This window comes from Cricetulus griseus, chromosome 4 (genome assembly GCF_003668045.3).
Source record: "Cricetulus griseus strain 17A/GY chromosome 4, alternate assembly CriGri-PICRH-1.0, whole genome shotgun sequence".
Taxonomy (NCBI): domain Eukaryota; kingdom Metazoa; phylum Chordata; class Mammalia; order Rodentia; family Cricetidae; genus Cricetulus; species Cricetulus griseus.
Window position 1 is genome coordinate 194,772,005 of NC_048597.1, and position 17,132 is coordinate 194,789,136.

The 17,132-nt window shown below is 38.1% G+C and overlaps 1 non-coding gene across 47 annotated transcripts in view; it reads left to right on the forward strand.

Annotated features, from left to right (window-relative positions):
- LOC103161076 overlaps window positions 1-17,132 on the forward strand; it is a 389,511-nt gene that overhangs the window by 158,370 nt on the left and 214,009 nt on the right. For 40 of the 47 annotated variants that reach the window (XR_004769670.1, XR_004769678.1, XR_004769682.1 and 37 more), the window contains one exon: window positions 4,211-4,329. This is a non-coding gene — a transcript (uncharacterized LOC103161076). Of the gene's footprint in view, window positions 1-2,221; window positions 2,343-4,210; window positions 4,330-10,068; window positions 10,225-17,132 lie in introns of all 47 variants that reach the window. The other 7 variants (XR_004769661.1, XR_004769692.1, XR_004769693.1 and 4 more) reach the window with 2 other exon arrangements.

The following is a 17,132-nucleotide window of genomic DNA, read 5'->3' on the forward strand; positions in this document are numbered from 1 at the left end:
TTAAAATGTATTTTCAAGACCAGATTTTCTGGTGGAGTAATAGATTCAGAAATCATACAATGTATTTGTACTGAGTTCCCAATATTTCCTGACTTTTTAGAAAGGAAGAATAAACATGAATTCCTGAAAGACTCTGGATATTGAATGGGAGGCTAGAGCTAGTAGCCCAAGGCAAAAACTTTGTCCTGACATTTTCTTTTTTTTGTACTGATATTTGAATCTTCATTTTCACTGAATGTGCAACATGAGAGATAAGTCTTCACACATTCTCTCCATTTATTCTATGGTCACCTATTGAATGATTTCTGTGATGCTGGTACTATTCTACAGATAGATTTATATATGGTGTGTACAAACCATAATTAAAAAGATAGTCATTTATCTCACCTACAATTAATTAAAGACAGTTTGTACTACATTCTGTAATATAGAGATAAATAAGGAATATTTTTTAAATTCAAGGAGCTTATAGTATAACTGGGATTTAAATCCCTCTAGCAATTATCGAATTAAACAGATATTCTACAGTATCCACAAATTGACTGGCATTAAAGACTGATAGGAGGAAAGAGCAACATCCAGTCCTACAGGAGACTTGTCCTCATGGACCCTCAGGATCTAGGGAAGACACAGTAAGCAAGTGAAGAAATCCACATACAGTATGGAGTACACATAGATAAACAGGGCAGTATGTGCAATCTGGGAGAACAGTTAGGAAGGAACTACTTCAGTGTGATAAGGGATGCCTCTGGAGGTGACTTCAGCAATAGGAGCCTGGTAAAAAAAATTTAAAACACATCCTTCATCTATAAAAATTTAATATTCGAAAGAATTTCTGTAAAGCCTTTAAGGAATGTGGGTTGTAAAAGAGTCAAAATAGAAGAGGAAAGATAGGCCAAGATGGAACTAGTGAGACCATAATGATGTTGCCTGGCTTGAGATGAATGGTGTAAGGAAGCCAATGAACATGAGGCGCATTTTACAAGAAGGACCAATAGAATCTGATGGTGGATCGAATATAAATTAATACATGCAGTGAAGTATTGTATGTGTTAATATGCTTAGAAGCAAAGTGAAAAGCATAGAAGTCCACCACAGAGTGTGCACAGTGCTAGAGAAGCCTGGCTAGAAGGCAGAAGCTCTGACCTGAGTTTGTGGGCCCATGCAGTGCACTAGCATGAATGAAGAAGGCAAAGGGAGGTTGCAAGGGAGTGGGCAAGAGCAAATGTGCTGAGAGGCCCAGGAGGACAGGTGGGCCTATGTATTGGCCAGGGTCACCTACAGGAACAGAACTGGTAGGATGGATATTATTAAACAGGGTATTCATTAGATTGGCTTGCACAACATTGTCTGAGTAGTCCAACAATGGCTATTGCACACTGGAGAGGCTGAGAACCTGGCAGCTGCTGAGTTCATGAGGCTGGATGCCTAGGCAGTTCAAGTTTGGTGCTGAAGGCCTGGAGGATTCCTGGAGAGCTGTTGCTCTTCAGTCCACCTTGGATGGCCTAATAAGATGGGATCAGATGTCCATGAAGAACAGTGGCAGCTATGACAACAGCAGCAACATGCTAGGTGTGACAGGAAGGGAAAGCCAAAGGCAAGCAAAGGCAGGGAAGCCAAAAGGGAAAGTATTTTCCCTTGGACTTCCTTTATATGGATGTTAAGAGTATGTGTTGCTCACATTTAGGGTGTGTCTTCCCACTTAAAACAACCAGTAAAAGAGAATCCTTTATAGAAGAGGCACAGATCCTTTTTTAGTTGATTTCAGATCCAGGAAGTCGTCAACGAAGATTAGCCATCAGCTACTGGGTGTGATGCTAAAAAGGACTTCCTGTAGTTCACCATTTGGCAGAAGACAACATCATTATAGTGTGAAAAAAGATCAGTGCATTTTCCAATGGGTAAAAGTATTCACCAAAATTCACCAACTAGTTGTAACATAACAATTTTGAATAATATTATCTTGAATACATCTTTTTAAAATTAATATAAAGATACATTTTAAGGTTTCAAAATCAATAATGATTTCTAAACATGTTATTTGATAATGGATAACATTAGCTTTTACAAGAATATAAACTTCATTATTTGTGGCAACCAATACAGTGTAAAAACACAGGTCCTTATATAAATGGAAATATAGTTCTTTAGTGTTACTCTTAAATGCTTATCTACCAAGCCAATTAAATTTTAAGAATGCTTTCATTTCATTTTCTCTTAGGACCCATAAGTATGAATATAACTGGAATAATCACAGTTTTATGTAATCTTTATGTAACAAATCAACGATTTTTCCTATGGATTATTTTTGCTGCTGTTGTCCATATTTTTATATATAAAAGGTAAATTTAAGTCTGATTGTACAAGGGAAAGGTCTTTCATTTGAGAATTTTAAGAGCAATTGTAAGAGAAAATGGTATTACAGCATAAGTTGTCTTGAGACCATAATGAAGTAAAAGTGATTTGTACCTCCCAAGTCACAATTACACTCATTTCAGCATGTCCAGCATGTCAAAGACTTTCAAGGTAATGATGCATTCGGGAAGATGGTCTGTGTTTTGTTCCACACTGCAAATAGCTGGAAGATGGTAGGAACAACTTACTGTGGCATCAAAGATATCTTGGGGGGCATTGCCCTGACAACTCCAAAGCAGACTTTAGCAAAGCGTGGCTATTTTAATGAGCACTATCTTCCATTTTTCTTGGCATTAGGTTTATATAGGACAATATTTCTTCCCCTGTGGAAAGAGATACAAAAATTTAAAGAATGACTATAGTGGTTAACCAAAAGGCATGTTCAGGGTAGTAGTAGTATTTTAGTGAACTCCAGGTAGCATTTTGTTAGGCTGCACCATGAGTGTTGATTGGAAACAAACAATTCTAAAACTGTAAAAACACCATCCCCATAAACAATAAAGTAAGGCTCAGGAGAATCTGACATCCACAAAAATTAATGGAAGTTGTCTGGTGCCCCTCATTGTTGTTTTGATATACTATATTAGAGAATAAGAAAAATTAGTGTGAAGTGTCAACTGACTTTACTTTCCCAAATGTTGTCAAGGAATCTCCCTGGTTTTTCATGGGATTACTTTTTTGTTATATGGAGCAAAATTAAGAACAAAAGCCCAGTGTTTAAACCAGTAGAGATCTGACACATTTTTAAAATGCAGAAAGTCTAAGTTTTCTTTAATTTTATGCTCATGAAAAAAATGCTTATTCTTACTTTTTTTTGAGAAACAAATGTGGCTCACACCATATGGGGTTGAGGGAAAATCCTCCCCCAGTTCATTGATTTAATTGTACAAGAATCTTCTAACATCTTCAGGAATTTTTATTGCCCTTTGTGAAATGATTCCTATGTCAGTCCTACGGTATGCTGACATTTGGTATCAGTTTTAAAATGAGTTTAAGCTGTAATTTTAAAACATGGTTCTAATCATTTTTAATAGCTTATTTGAGAGAATTTTGTAGATACAAATAACACAAAACAAATTTTAAGACAGAAATAAGAATATAGTTGTTATATGTTTTGTTTTCAAATTTTGCATCACATGGAGTAAGGATTTGAAAAAAACAATCAGCACTAATATTTGGGATTGTATGACTTATTGAACACATATAACTTAAAGGGAGAAATAAAGTTTGAAATGTAAGCCTCACATTTCATAATGGGTGCAAGATGTAACACTCATTTGGACTACTGTAACATTTATTGTAGACCCATGGTCATTTAAGATGGACAAAGAAATAAATGAGTGTTTTGCCAGGCACTCTTCATATTTGAGGAAGTTCCAGGATCTATTGGAAAATGGATGTAGTACTCTCTTTCGGGGAGCTTCTTGGGTACTTACAGTGTATGATATGGGCTGACTGTGTTAGAGGACATCAGGGAAAGAGCCATGAAACTTCAAAGATGGAATGAATGACATCTAATTGAGGGAAGCATTTAAAATGGTGTTTGAAGGTTGGAGACATTTGTGTATTCAGAAGAAAAATTTCAGACAGACAAAGATAGAAATCACATTAGTTTGCCTTGGTTTCCATATAGGATGTCAGGCGAGTCTGGGGAAACCTGTTGGGTTCCTGGGGATAAGACTGATCAAGAGTTAAGTTGGTCCTTAATTCTTTACTCAACTGGACCTTCAATGGTTCTTTAAAAAGATTTATTTTTTTAATGTATGCATATGTGTCTCCATGTATGTCTATGCAGGTGTGCCCAGTGCTTGTAAGTGCTAGGAGATGGTGTCACATCCCAGAAGCTTGAGTTACAGACAGCTGTGAGCTGCCAGATGGATGCTGGGAATGGAACTCCAGTTCCTAGAAGAGCAGGTAACACTCTTTACTGATGAGCCTCCTCTCCAAACCACATTAATGTTTTTTATTATTATTATTTGAATGGGCATATGCCTGTGTGTGTGTGTGTGTGTGTGTGTGTGTGTGTGTGTGTGTGTGTGTACATAAGAATTCATGTGTATGTGGTTATGTATGTACACATACGTGTGTGTGTGTCGGGGGGGGGGGATGTGAGTGCATGCATGCGAACGTGCTCTGGACCAGAAAAAAAAAAAATCAAGCGCTATCCTCAGGAGCATCATCTGCCTTCTTTGGGACAGGACCTCTCATTGTCCTGGATCTTACCAATTACATGATAATAGCTGGCTCTTGAGTACCAGAGTTGTGCCTGTGTTTACCTCCCTGGCTCTGTGATCCCTAGTGCACACCATCACACTTGGCTATTTTTTTCTTTTTACATGGGTTCTGGGGATAGAACTCAGGTCTACATACATGACTTACATGTGCTTAACTGATGGAGCCATCTCCTCCACCCACCATCAACAAGAGTTGACTGGTTGAAAGTTTTTTAGACAAATAGAATTTTCAGAGGCGCTAAGGAAAATGTTGATTAAGGATAATGCTGATGTCATTAATGCTGTCCAGGGGTGTTCTGGATAATCTTGGTGACTGAAGGAATGGAAGGAGGATGTCCATTCAAGCAATCCTGGGAGATTTAGGTTTGAGGGTCACAAAGCTGTAATACTTTATCCTGGCATGTGAAGAATTTTCTTTTACTTTAATAAATCCACTTCCCAGTTTATCAGGAGGTCCCATTTATTAATTGTGGATCTCAGTGTCTGTGCTACTGGTGTAATGTTCAGGAAGCCATCTCCTGTACCAATTCGTTCAAGGGTACCTCCCAATTTCTGTTCTAAGAGGTTTAGTGTGGCTGGATTTATGTTCAGGTCTTTGATCCATTTGGACTTATGTTTTGTGCATGGTGACAGATATGAATCTATCTTCAGTCTTCTACATGCCAGCATCCAGTTATGCCAGCGCCATTTGTTGAAGATGCTTTCTTTATTCCATTGCATAACTTTAGCTTCTTTGTTGAAAATCAGGTGTTTGTAGATATGTGGGTTAATATCAGGGTTTTCAATTTTATTCCATTGGTCTACCTGTCTATTTTTGTGCCAATTCCTCCTGAAACTGAGAAGCCTCTGTAAGGCAAAGGACACAGTCAGGAAGACAAAACAGCAGCCCACAGAATGGGAAAAGATATTCACCAACCCCACATCTTACAGAGGGCTGATCTCCAAAATTTACAAAGAACTCAAGAAGCTAGTCTCCAAAACACCAAATAATCCAATTAAAAAGTGGGGTACAGAACTAACTAGACAATTCTCAATAGAAGAATCTAAAATGGCTGAAAGGCACATAAGAAAGTGCTCAACATCCTTAGCCATCAGGGAAATGCAAATCAAAACAACTATGAGATACCATCTTACTCCTGTCAGAATGGCTAAAATCAAATAAACCAATGACAGTTTGGGCTGGAGAGGATATGGAGAAAGAGGAACACTCCTCCATTGCTGGTGGGAGTGTCAACTCGTACAACCACTTTGGAAATCAGTATGGAGATTCCTCAGGAAAATGGGAATCAGTCTACCACAAGATCCAGCAATTCCACTCTTAGGCATATACCTAAAAGAAGCACATTCAAACAACAAGGATATCTGTTCAACTATGTTCATAGCAGCGTTATTTATAATAGCCAGAACCTGGAAGCAACCTAGATGTCCCTCAACTGAAGAATGGATAGAGAAAATGTGGTACATTTACACAATGGAATACTACTCAGTGGGGGGAAAAAACAATGGAATCTTGAAATTTGCAAGCAAATGGATGAAACTAGAAGAAACCATTCTGAGTGAGGTAATCCAGTCACAAAAAGACAAACATAGTATGTACTCACTCATATATGGATTTTAGACATGGAGCAAAGGATTACCAGCCTACAATCCACACTGCCAGAGAAGCTAGTAAACAAGGAGGACCCTAAGAGCGACATACATGGTCCCCTGGAGAAGGGGAAAGGGACAAGATCTCGTGAGCAAATTGGGAGCATGGGGGAGGGGGGACAGAGCTAGGAGAATGAGAAGGGGAGAAGAGGAGGGATGAGAAGAACATGAGGGAGCAGGAAGGTTGAGTTGGGGGAAGAATAAAGGAGAGCAAGATAAGAGATACCATAATAGAGGGAGCCATTATAGGTTTAAAGAGATATCAGGCACTAGGGAAATGTCTGGAGATCCACAAGGATGATACCAACTAACCATCTAATCAACAGTGGAGAGGCTACCTTAAATACCCACCCCTGATAATGAGATTGATGACCAACTTATATGCCACCCGAGAACCTTCATCCAGCAGCTGATGGAAGTAGAAGCAGACACCCACAGCTAAACACTGAACTGAATTGGAATCCAGTTGCAGAGAAGGAGGAGTGATGAGCAAAGGGGTCAAGATCAAGCTGGTGAAACCCACAGAAACAGCTGACCTAAACAAGGAGGATCTGTCTTCGTCCCCAGACTGATACCTGGGAAACCAGCTATGGGACTGATCCAGACCCCATGAACATGGGTGTCATTGATGAGGCCTCAGAAATCTATGGGGCCTCTGGTAGTAGATCAGTACTTATCCCTAGCATAAGAATGGACTTTGGGAGCTCATTCCACATAGAGGGATACTCCCTGAGCCTCGGCACATGGGGAAGGTGCCAAAGGATATGGCAGACTCTGAAGACCCCCCATGGAAGACTTCACCTTCCCTGGGGAGCAGAAAGGGTATGGGATATGCAGGGTGTTAGTAGGTGTCAGGGGAGGTGGGGAGGGAGAGGGAACTGGGATTGACATGTGAAACAATCTTGTTTCTAACTTAAATTAAAAAATTGAAGAAAAGAAAGAAAGCCTGAGGACAGAACTTAGTTCATTACTTCAAGATGTCATCAGTTTTGGTTCTATATATACCATTGTCTCCTTATTCTAACTAAGTTTCAAAAAAAAAAAAAAAACAAAGAATAAATCCACTTCCATAAAATTTCATAGTCAATTAGAAATTAACTCCTTGTGAAATGAGCTTAATCCTGCTATTTGTGAATAAAATGTGACTGAAAAGGGAATGAAGAAAAATGTGCTCTTGCACTAATTTCTCTATTCCTCAGTGAATACTAGAAGTCACATTAATACTGTAAATGACCTATTGGATGCACTTTGCACAATTTTATTTAATGATTTAAATTTAAGTTTTGGACATAATTTTGACATTTTGTTTCCTTAATAATTTACCAATAATAATATTTTCTTAAACAAACAAAAAAGAACTGAAATGATAGCAATAAAGATCTCAAGTGAAGCTAGAGATGGATGGGTTAGTACTGCACTAAACACATGGAGAATCCCCAAATGAAAATGGAGGTGAGCAGATGTCTCTTGTATTAAATGCACGGAGAACTCCCAGGAGCAGGTAAAGCAGATCCTGTCATTTTCTTCCTCCTGTCACAGAAACTTTACCAGCAAAGCAAGATCAATTTTAGACAAGGAAGTTCTGTTTCTTTAACCTTTACGAATCAATAAGATGCAAATACCACCTGTGCTACACACAAGGCACACATTGTTTTTCCTCTAATGTCTTCTTTGAACTTTGTTTATGCCTTTTGGCTCATACTTATGTTTGAGTTTGGTGTCTGAAATGGAAAACTTTGATTATTAGCAAATAATATAATTTCAGAGTGCCACACCTTGACATTTACTCTGAAGAACTTACACTGGGTCAATATATTTCATGACAGAACCTGAACAAAAGTTGCCCAAATCACTCATGAAGCTTTTAAACGGTGCATTACAGTAAAAGGAGAACTGTTTTCCTAATGATTTTTCTCAGGTCTCACATGTGAAGTATACTGAATGTAAATTTTAACAGTATTTATTTTATTTACTAAAAGTTGCCACAGGTTAGTATTTATTTATTTATTTATTTATTTATTTATTTATTTATTTATTTATTTTTATTAGTTCAAGTTAGGGAACAAGCTTGTTTCACATGTAAGTCCCTTCTCCCTCTCCCTCCCCTTACCTCATCCCTCCTCCCCCACCCCCAACCTACCCCTCACCCCATCCACCCTCCACTCCCCAGGCAGGGTAGGGACCTCAATGGGGGCTCTGCAGTGTCCACCAAATCTTCCTGTGCTGGGCCTGGGTCCTTTCCCATGTGTCCAGGGCCAGAGTGTATCCCTTCCTGTGGGATGGGTTCTCAAGGTCCCTTCTTGCAACAGGGAAAAATACTAATCCACCACAGGTTAGTCTTAAGTAAAGCTGTGTACGGTGGTGAAAAGTGGTTCTTGATGCTGTCTGTCCTCAAGTAAAGGTCTTTTGAATGATGCTGGATGGCTGGTACATTTTCAATGGCATTTGTTTGTTTCCATTAGTTTTGGAAATCCATTTGGAGAAAATGTATGTTAGGGAGACATCTTCCATATGTTCTGTGATGGGTGGTTTCTGTACATGACTAAGTGAGAAGCAAAGTTTACCTTTAGGACTTGTACAAGTTTTGTGGTATTTAGTGTGTATGGAACCAAGACTTTTTCTTCTACATCTACAAAATCTAGCAGATTTGCCCTTCTCAGCTAATTTCTCTGAACTTGCTACCTTATTCCTCAGGGAAGGCTGGAAGACCATTGTTTTTCATGTGGACTCTTGTTCTTGCCATTGGATAAGCTCAGTCTATTTGCCTCTATGTCTTGAGTGTGACTGAAGAACTCTAGGGTCCAATGATGCCGTTTCCACAATTTCTGTCTTTCAAAATCAATAAAAAATGGTAATGATTTTCCTAGAGTCCAAAAAAATATTTGCCTTAAGGTTTAATATTTTCTTGCAATGGGTATTTGCATTAAATATATGCAACAATGCAGTACAAATACACTTAATTTGTGCTTTCACACCCTAAAGAAACCCCTTTACTAAGGCCACAGTCAATGTTAAATCTATCTTCTTCTATAATCCATGCCAATCAAGCTCATCATTGCTGAGCACTAACAAATTATTTTGGATATTGAGAAAATATCCTTTCAGCTTTTTAGTTTATGAAGTACTGGTTTTCACAGATTACTATTTGAGGCATCACATAATATGTAAGCTTTCTCAAGAACCTTGTCACAATTCAGAGAGGGCCTCTGAAGGGTCTATTTGTCAAGACTTAAATTAGGCATGTTCTTGACTTCTTGTGTTTAAGATGCTGTTTGTTATATGGGTGATAGATAAACACCATTACAAAGAACTATGAAAGTTTATTTTTTGTCCAGAGTGTTCTGCCCATTCATTTTGCCTGCTTCTTAGGATTTCCTAGGACCAGGACATGGGATCTCTGTGAAACAGCAATTGATAGAGTTGGGGGAGCTTTCTGGTCTACCTTGCCATTCTTTGTTCCTCTAGCTTGGAAATGAGCTGCAATTGTTCAATAGGATGCAAGTTAAGTATTTTTGGCGAGATTTCATAACATTGCCTACTTTGTGTTTCACTTTGAAATTATATACTAAGCTGACATTACAAAATACCTTATAGTACTTTCTGATGTAAACTATAATAATTTGATAGTTCTCAGCTATCATCTCTAAACATGGGCCAAATAAATTATTCCAATGGTTTATCAAGAAATGTCAATATCTAGTTCTAAAGCCAAAACTTCCTTCTCATTCCATTGTTTTCTTCCTTTGTTTCTTTTCTCCTATACTGTTTTCAGTTTGGATATTATAAGCTGTCTGCTACCTCAAAGTAAGCACTCTGTCAAAGGCTGCAGGATAAAAGTGCCATTGAATTGAGGGAGAAGGAAGAAGCAGGGATATTTGTTGACTCCAAATTCCTTTCTTTTATTGTACTTATGCTTCTACATTAAGGGGTGAGTATAAATCAGGACTCTGTTGTGTTCTCCAGGCAGCACTGGGCCAAACAACCTGATATAATGAGAGTCAAAAACACATCCTTGGTAACAGAAGCCAATTCTTGATCCAAGTCATCTGTGATGTGGCTGGCAGTGTACAAATGGCTCATATTTTTTGTTTTTAAATATTCACCTCTGACCTCTGAGGATTTGATGGTCTCAGAAATAGAATTACAAAGGTCTTAAATGAAAGTTGATTTGGAAAGATACTTTCCTTAGATTTTCAAATCCCAGACGTTAGGCTTTTTAAAAGCTCAAAGAAGTACTTTATGGAATGAATTCAAGCCTAAATACCATGTAACATGCCTCATTTATCTCAAAAATGAATATTTTTATAAGAGCAAAATAAAAAGTATAGAAACCATCAGTGCATACCTCAATGAATTGTCACACAATAAACAATTCTGAACAGCATAATCTGTGTTTGGGATCCTTTCCAGTCATCAGCCCTGCCTACAATAAGCACTGTCCTAGCTTCTAATACAGTTAGTTGTCCTTACATTTGATTGCTTTATTAGAAGAAAGAAAAATCATTCTTTTGTGCTTGGATTTTGAAAGCCAGCATACAATTTGTAATATTTTTCTTTCTTTTTTATCTTTGTTGATACGAGGTATTACTGTGTAACCCAAGCAGGCCTTCATCTTCATCTCAAGAGTTCCAGGATTACAAATGAGCATTAGCATGCCAGGTCATATGATTTCTTTATGTGTATTGCATAGACCAATGGATCCAATTCATGATCTAAAGCTGAACTAACTAGAACACAGATCTTGACTCTTTCATTCCTTAAGGTCATTGGAATTTTATAAATAATTTAACTGAGTTGAATTAATTGCTGATTTGAAACTTAGCAATTGTTAGTCTCCTGCCTCAACATCTTTCAAATTCAACCTTTTCAAAGTAAGTAGGACAGCTAGAGAAAAGTCATTTCCAATGCAAGCTAAAATATTTTGTCAAGGGAGATCCATGTATTGTACAAAGGAACAAAATAATCTTTGTTAGAATATTTAAAGAAACTCAATTTTATTTTTTCCCTTACAATCTGACAAACTCACCATGTTGTAAACCCACTAATACAATGTTAGGAAGACTGGATTTTATCAAACACCAAAGGAAATGTCAAGGGACACCTTAGTACTTCCAAGGGCTTACTATGTCATCAGGTTTGACAAGAAGTCTTGTTTCTCCCCAGTGTCTTCTTTTCCATTTTTGCAATTGACTAAGGAAGGGTTCTTAGACATGTTTTAGACTTAGATTTCACGGTACAGTGGTTTCCATCTGGTATATTAATGTTTGAAAATAAAAATATAATGATATTCAGTGTAGGTGTATTTATTGTTACACACCTATGGTAATTATTATTATGAAGAAAAATAATGCCTGAAAACTATTAAATGAAAGACAAATTCAGCTATTTCAAAATTTCAAAATGAATTTTATTCATTTGTTATCGGTACTTGAAAAAAATATTTCTTATAGAAAGACACCAGAATCAATGATAAAAAGAAAACAAGAGAGATAAAAATTCAGCAGAATCCAAAGTAACATTTGCCTAAAAATGAAAATACAAATCTAAGATGGGAAGCACCACTGATGATATAACATAATTGCTAGTAGTATTTAATTCTACCCACCACTGGATGGAAATTATATTTATTTAGGTCTATTTTAATGTTAAAATCGCAATCTAAGGCAAGTTTTTTTTTTTTTATCTTGGCAATAAGAAATGGATATTAGACTTAAAGAAAAGGATAACCAGGCTACAATTCACAGCCCCAGAGAAGCTAGGTAAAAAGGAGGACCCTAAGAAGAACACACATGGATTGTCCCAGGAAAGGGAAGTAATTAAGATCTCCTGGGTCAACTGGGAATGGGAGTAAAAGGGAGGGGATAGGGATGGAAACATGGAGGATCGAGATGATGGAGTTGGGGGAGGGGTGGAGAGGGTGAGCAATGAAAGAGAGATCTCTTGATAGAGGGAGCCATTATGGGGTTAGGGAGAAACCAGAAATCTACAAGGATGACACCAGTTAACACTCCTGGCAATAGTGGAGAGGGTGCCTAAATGGGCCTTCCCCTTTAATCAAATGAGTGACTCTCCTAATCATCATCATAGAACCTACATTAAGTAACTGATGGAAGCAGATGAAGTGATCCACAGCCAAGCACTGTACGGGGTTCCTGGGGAAAGGGGGGAGGGATCATATGAACAATGGGGGTGGGTGGGCTGGGTCAAGAGCATGATTGAGAAAACCACAGTTGACCTGAGCTGGTTGGAGCTTGTGGACTGTCAGGTGGGGATCCTGAATGGGACTGAACTAACACCTCTGAATGTGGGTGACAGTTATGTGGCTTGATCTGTTGGGGAGGGGCCTTGGAATTGGGGCCAGGACTTATCCCTGGTACATGAACTGGATTTTTAGAGCCCATTCCCTATGGTGGGATACCTCGCTATGCCTTGATACAGGGGGAGGGGCTTGGTCCTGCCTCAACTTGTATACCAGACTTTGTTGACTCCCAAGAGAGGTCTTACTCCCTTGGAGAAGTGGGTGGTGTGAGATGCGGGAGATGGGGCGGGGAGAGCAGAACCAGGGCCAGTATGTAAAACACAAAAAATTAAATAAAAAAAAAATGTTTTGCCAAAAAAGAAAGACATGCCATTGATAGTCATTTTTGATATTTTGAGCCTCAACAGACATTAACTAGTTTTTAAAAGAGGACATGCAAGCATTCAAGAGGCATACAAAATCATCTGGGAAATGCAGACAGAAATGACATTATCAATGGATGCCTGTCAGGTGACTATTATGCAGGAATACAGGCATTGCCAAGTATAGGGAGCAGAGGAAGTCCAGTGAGAGTAAGGTCCGGAGTGAATGGATTATGAAATTGAAGTAGAAGCTGGCCACTCTCGCTGATTGCTTCTAAACAATCCCTGTAGTGTTCTTACTGTGCCTCTTTAAATCTTCCAGGCAGAAACCCTTACCTGGGGATGTTAAAAGAGAGGCGCACGTAGTTCTCTCACACATAGATGGCGCTACTGACCCATCATCCCTGAGTAGTCTCCTAAACTGTCATGGATCAACACTGGTCTGTCTCTGTCTGGTACCCAGATAGTTTCTATTTTTGAAGGATTAACTGGGGTTTTGAGGTGGGGTGAAGTCTTTAACAACAAGGATCTGTTATTGTATGTACCAACCCTGCTAATATTTAGAAACAGAACATGTTAGTTGAATAGACCTTTCAAATTTCAACTGATTGGCTGTTATTGTGAGTGAGAACAGAAGAGCCTGGTTTGGACTCTTTTGCTGTGTGCTTCTCTGAATCATTTTCATCTCTGCTTTCCTAAGGTGGATGGAAGGGAAGGAACCAACATTTACTGCTAATCTAGTACATTCCAGTCACTGGGCTATTCATAAATGACACATACACCTAATCTCTTCAATCCCTATGGGCAAATGATTGGTTTTCTTTTATTTACACATTATAAAAGTAGATATTAAAGATTTTACAATTAGGACACTAAGACCTTGTGATTTTGATTTCAGAGGAGTGCTATATGATTTAAGATTTGAATCAAATGCCCATATAAACATGTCCTTCGAATAGACCCAATTCTAGATGTGTATCATTAACATGGCTGCCATGGGGCTAGCTGGGCCATATATCTTTGGAAGGGTAAATGACAACAGAAGCACATTTAAATACCTTCATTGAGCATCATCAGATTAACCAATGCTCTCCGTATGGAACGTACTGACTTGCATAAGGGCAAGCTTTAGAAATAGGTGCTCTCTGTTGCTTTATATTATTCAGTCTGAAGTATGAGGTAGGACTGTAATATTTACACTTCATAAATAGATGTATGTGGTTTTATAAAGGACTCTATGGAGTTGGGGAAGGTCTAAGAAAAATTATAAAATTTTTGGGTAGAGAGGGCAGTTTATCAAAAATTGTGTATTTCTGCCATTTGATTAGATTGATGTGACATGCAAATTTACTATCATATACGGTGATTGTTTCTGAAGACCATCAGGATCACTTTCTATAGAACCAGAGGTGGGCAATTTGCTAATAATTATTTTTAAAAACATCTGGAAATGTTGGTTACTTCTCACATGTCAGTCTAATACACATACACAGGATAGACTCATTTCTGCATTGCAAGACCATGTAATAGGACTTTATGACAAATCCCTAATTATTTCCTTTACAACTACTTTCATTGCATTCTTCAATTTGATTATACTTATAAATCTGTATAGTTCAATAAAAATTTTATCACATCTTTGTATTTAAAACATCTGGTTAATAGATTCTGTAATGTAATTTATGATGGCTCTTAGGGAGGGGTTGGTCCAGCAAAGGGTATCCACACAGTAGAAGGGCAATATTTTCAGTACAGACATAGAGATTAAGGGCTAAGGTTCCAAAGGCAGGTGCCCTTCAAGTAAACAAAAAGCAAACACTCAAAGTAAGTAAGAGTTTTGACCTCCATTTTAGCAGAAAGGGGACTTATAGTTGTTGAATGACTCAAGTCTAAGCATTTGGCACTAGCTAGAGTCAGAAAAAATAGATAAGGAAATTGGTAAGGCTGCTTCCCCAAAGAGAAGATGGCACAGGGATGGTGTTCCCCACTAACAGGAAAACTGGTTCTGGGGCAAGCTGCTAAATGAGTGAACTATGGAAGAGAATCTCAGAACCCTCAGAGCAGCAGGAAATTCTATCACCTAGGAATGAAAAGCTCTGCTTAGTATCTATTTCTGTTCTTTCTTCTTTATTCCTACCATGTATGGTCTTCATGTGACAATCAGATCTCACTAATTTACCTTTCACAACTTTACACTGATTCTCTTTTTGTATGACTCTTCTTTCAATGATGCAAAAAACACTCAGTATGCAAGGGTAAAGGCTGAGAGCCTCTGCTCTCTGCTCTCTGCTCATAGTTCAACATTTTTCTTAGAGAAGTAAAACAAACGAACAAAGGTTCCAATCCTTCAGGCATTTAGACCTGTGCCAGTCATTATCCCTACCTTAAAATGATCCTTGTTCACGGATTCATTTGGACTTTTTCAGTGTTTCCTAACCACACTTATTTTATATGTCTGTACATGCTTCTTTATCAAACACTTCCTGGACCTAGAGCCATCTCACCTCAGAACAATATTTTCCATACCTTCATAGTAAGTGACATTTGATAGTCACTCCCTTTGGGCTGGTTAGGTCAGCTGGATGATGATGTAGTGGAAAAATATCAGACCAATAGGAGTCAATGGATTCATAGAATAAGAGGAGTTGAATTTGGGCAACTACACAGCAATAACTAATATTTTCTTGGAACAGTCTAGTTACTGTTGAGGTCTAACTTCATTTCAACAGGATAATATAAAGACTGGGTATATTTCCAGCTATTTTCTTGGTATAGGATAAGTGTTCCATCAAGTTAAATATTTTTTTGTTTTAATTTTCTCTCTTAAAATTGGTTTACAACAACCTTCATTTATTTTCAGATTAAATTGTTCTGGTGATTAATTTCATTTTGAGATATCAGGAAGTGACCTTTAGGTGCTGAAATATGTCTTCTTCCTGTCCATGCAAACGGCTTGCAGATTTGGTTGACACTTGGTACAAAATGAGCCTCTATAGTCTGAGGCACAAGTGAGCTTCAAGTTTAGCTTTGTAACGCTTATATGTATTTACAGAAAAATGAGTTGAAATGTAAAACTGCAACCATTGTATGCATTTTACAGTCTTTGCTAGGCCTAAATGCTATTTTGCTTAGAGAAATTTCCATGCTTTTAGGTTACTGAGGTTAAACATAATGTAAACAGCACATTGTTGTTCGCTTGCCTATTGAAAACATTATCTTTGTATGGGCTTAGCCTGTGTCTTCTTAAACAACAGCAGTGAAGTATCAGGAACATAGAAACAGGTCGTGCTTAGTGATCAGGACTAGCACAGGAAAGAAGGGGGTGAAAAGCAAAAAATGTAGCACTTATTATCACAGAGAAGCTTCAGACTGATCCAGGATGATATCCATAGATGAAAGGCCCAATGCTGGTTAATGACTACTTATATGCACGTAAAACACTTGGGAAAGCCTAGTGGTATGTTCTTGGATCCTAACTCAAGTAGCTTAAAAGTGGCTTGATGAGGGCAAACAAATGCTTGGTTTTAGAGATGGAATTTGGCCTGCTCTGGAGTCTACTTTTATTTAGAAGAGAGTTTCTCATTCCTTAGATGATGGATATTAAGCCTGTGCTTGAGATGCAAAAGTTTTAATGGTGAATAAGGGAAATAGAATCACACTGGAAATGTAGAATAAATTTAAAACTGTCAACTTGGTGACACAATCTTTACTTGTCTGTGCATGTATGCATTTATTGATTGGTTCCTGTATTCATTATAGAATGTTTCCCATTTTTGACAATTTCATGCATGTATACATACAATGTATTATGACTTTACTCCCTGTAGCCCCTTTACCCACTTTATTCTCGACTCCTCTCATTTCTAGGTGTTCCCAGCTAGCTCTTCTCCTACTTTCATGCCTCTTTTTGTGTAGACATGGGCAGATCAGTACACTTAACGTGTTTCATGATTGCAATGATGATGCCATATCCTGAAGATGACATTTGGTTGTACTCCTCTGCAGCCTCCAATTTTTGCACCTTTTTAATCACTTCTTTCTGGATGTGTCTTTAGCCATTAAAGGGTTGTTTAGATGGCGCATGAGAGGCTGAACATTCAACTGCCACTTATTGTTAGCACTGTGACCACTTGTGAGTCTCTGCATTAACTGCCATGCACTGCAAAAGAATCTAACTGGTGGAGTAAACATAAATACTTAGAAGGTAGCTTAACT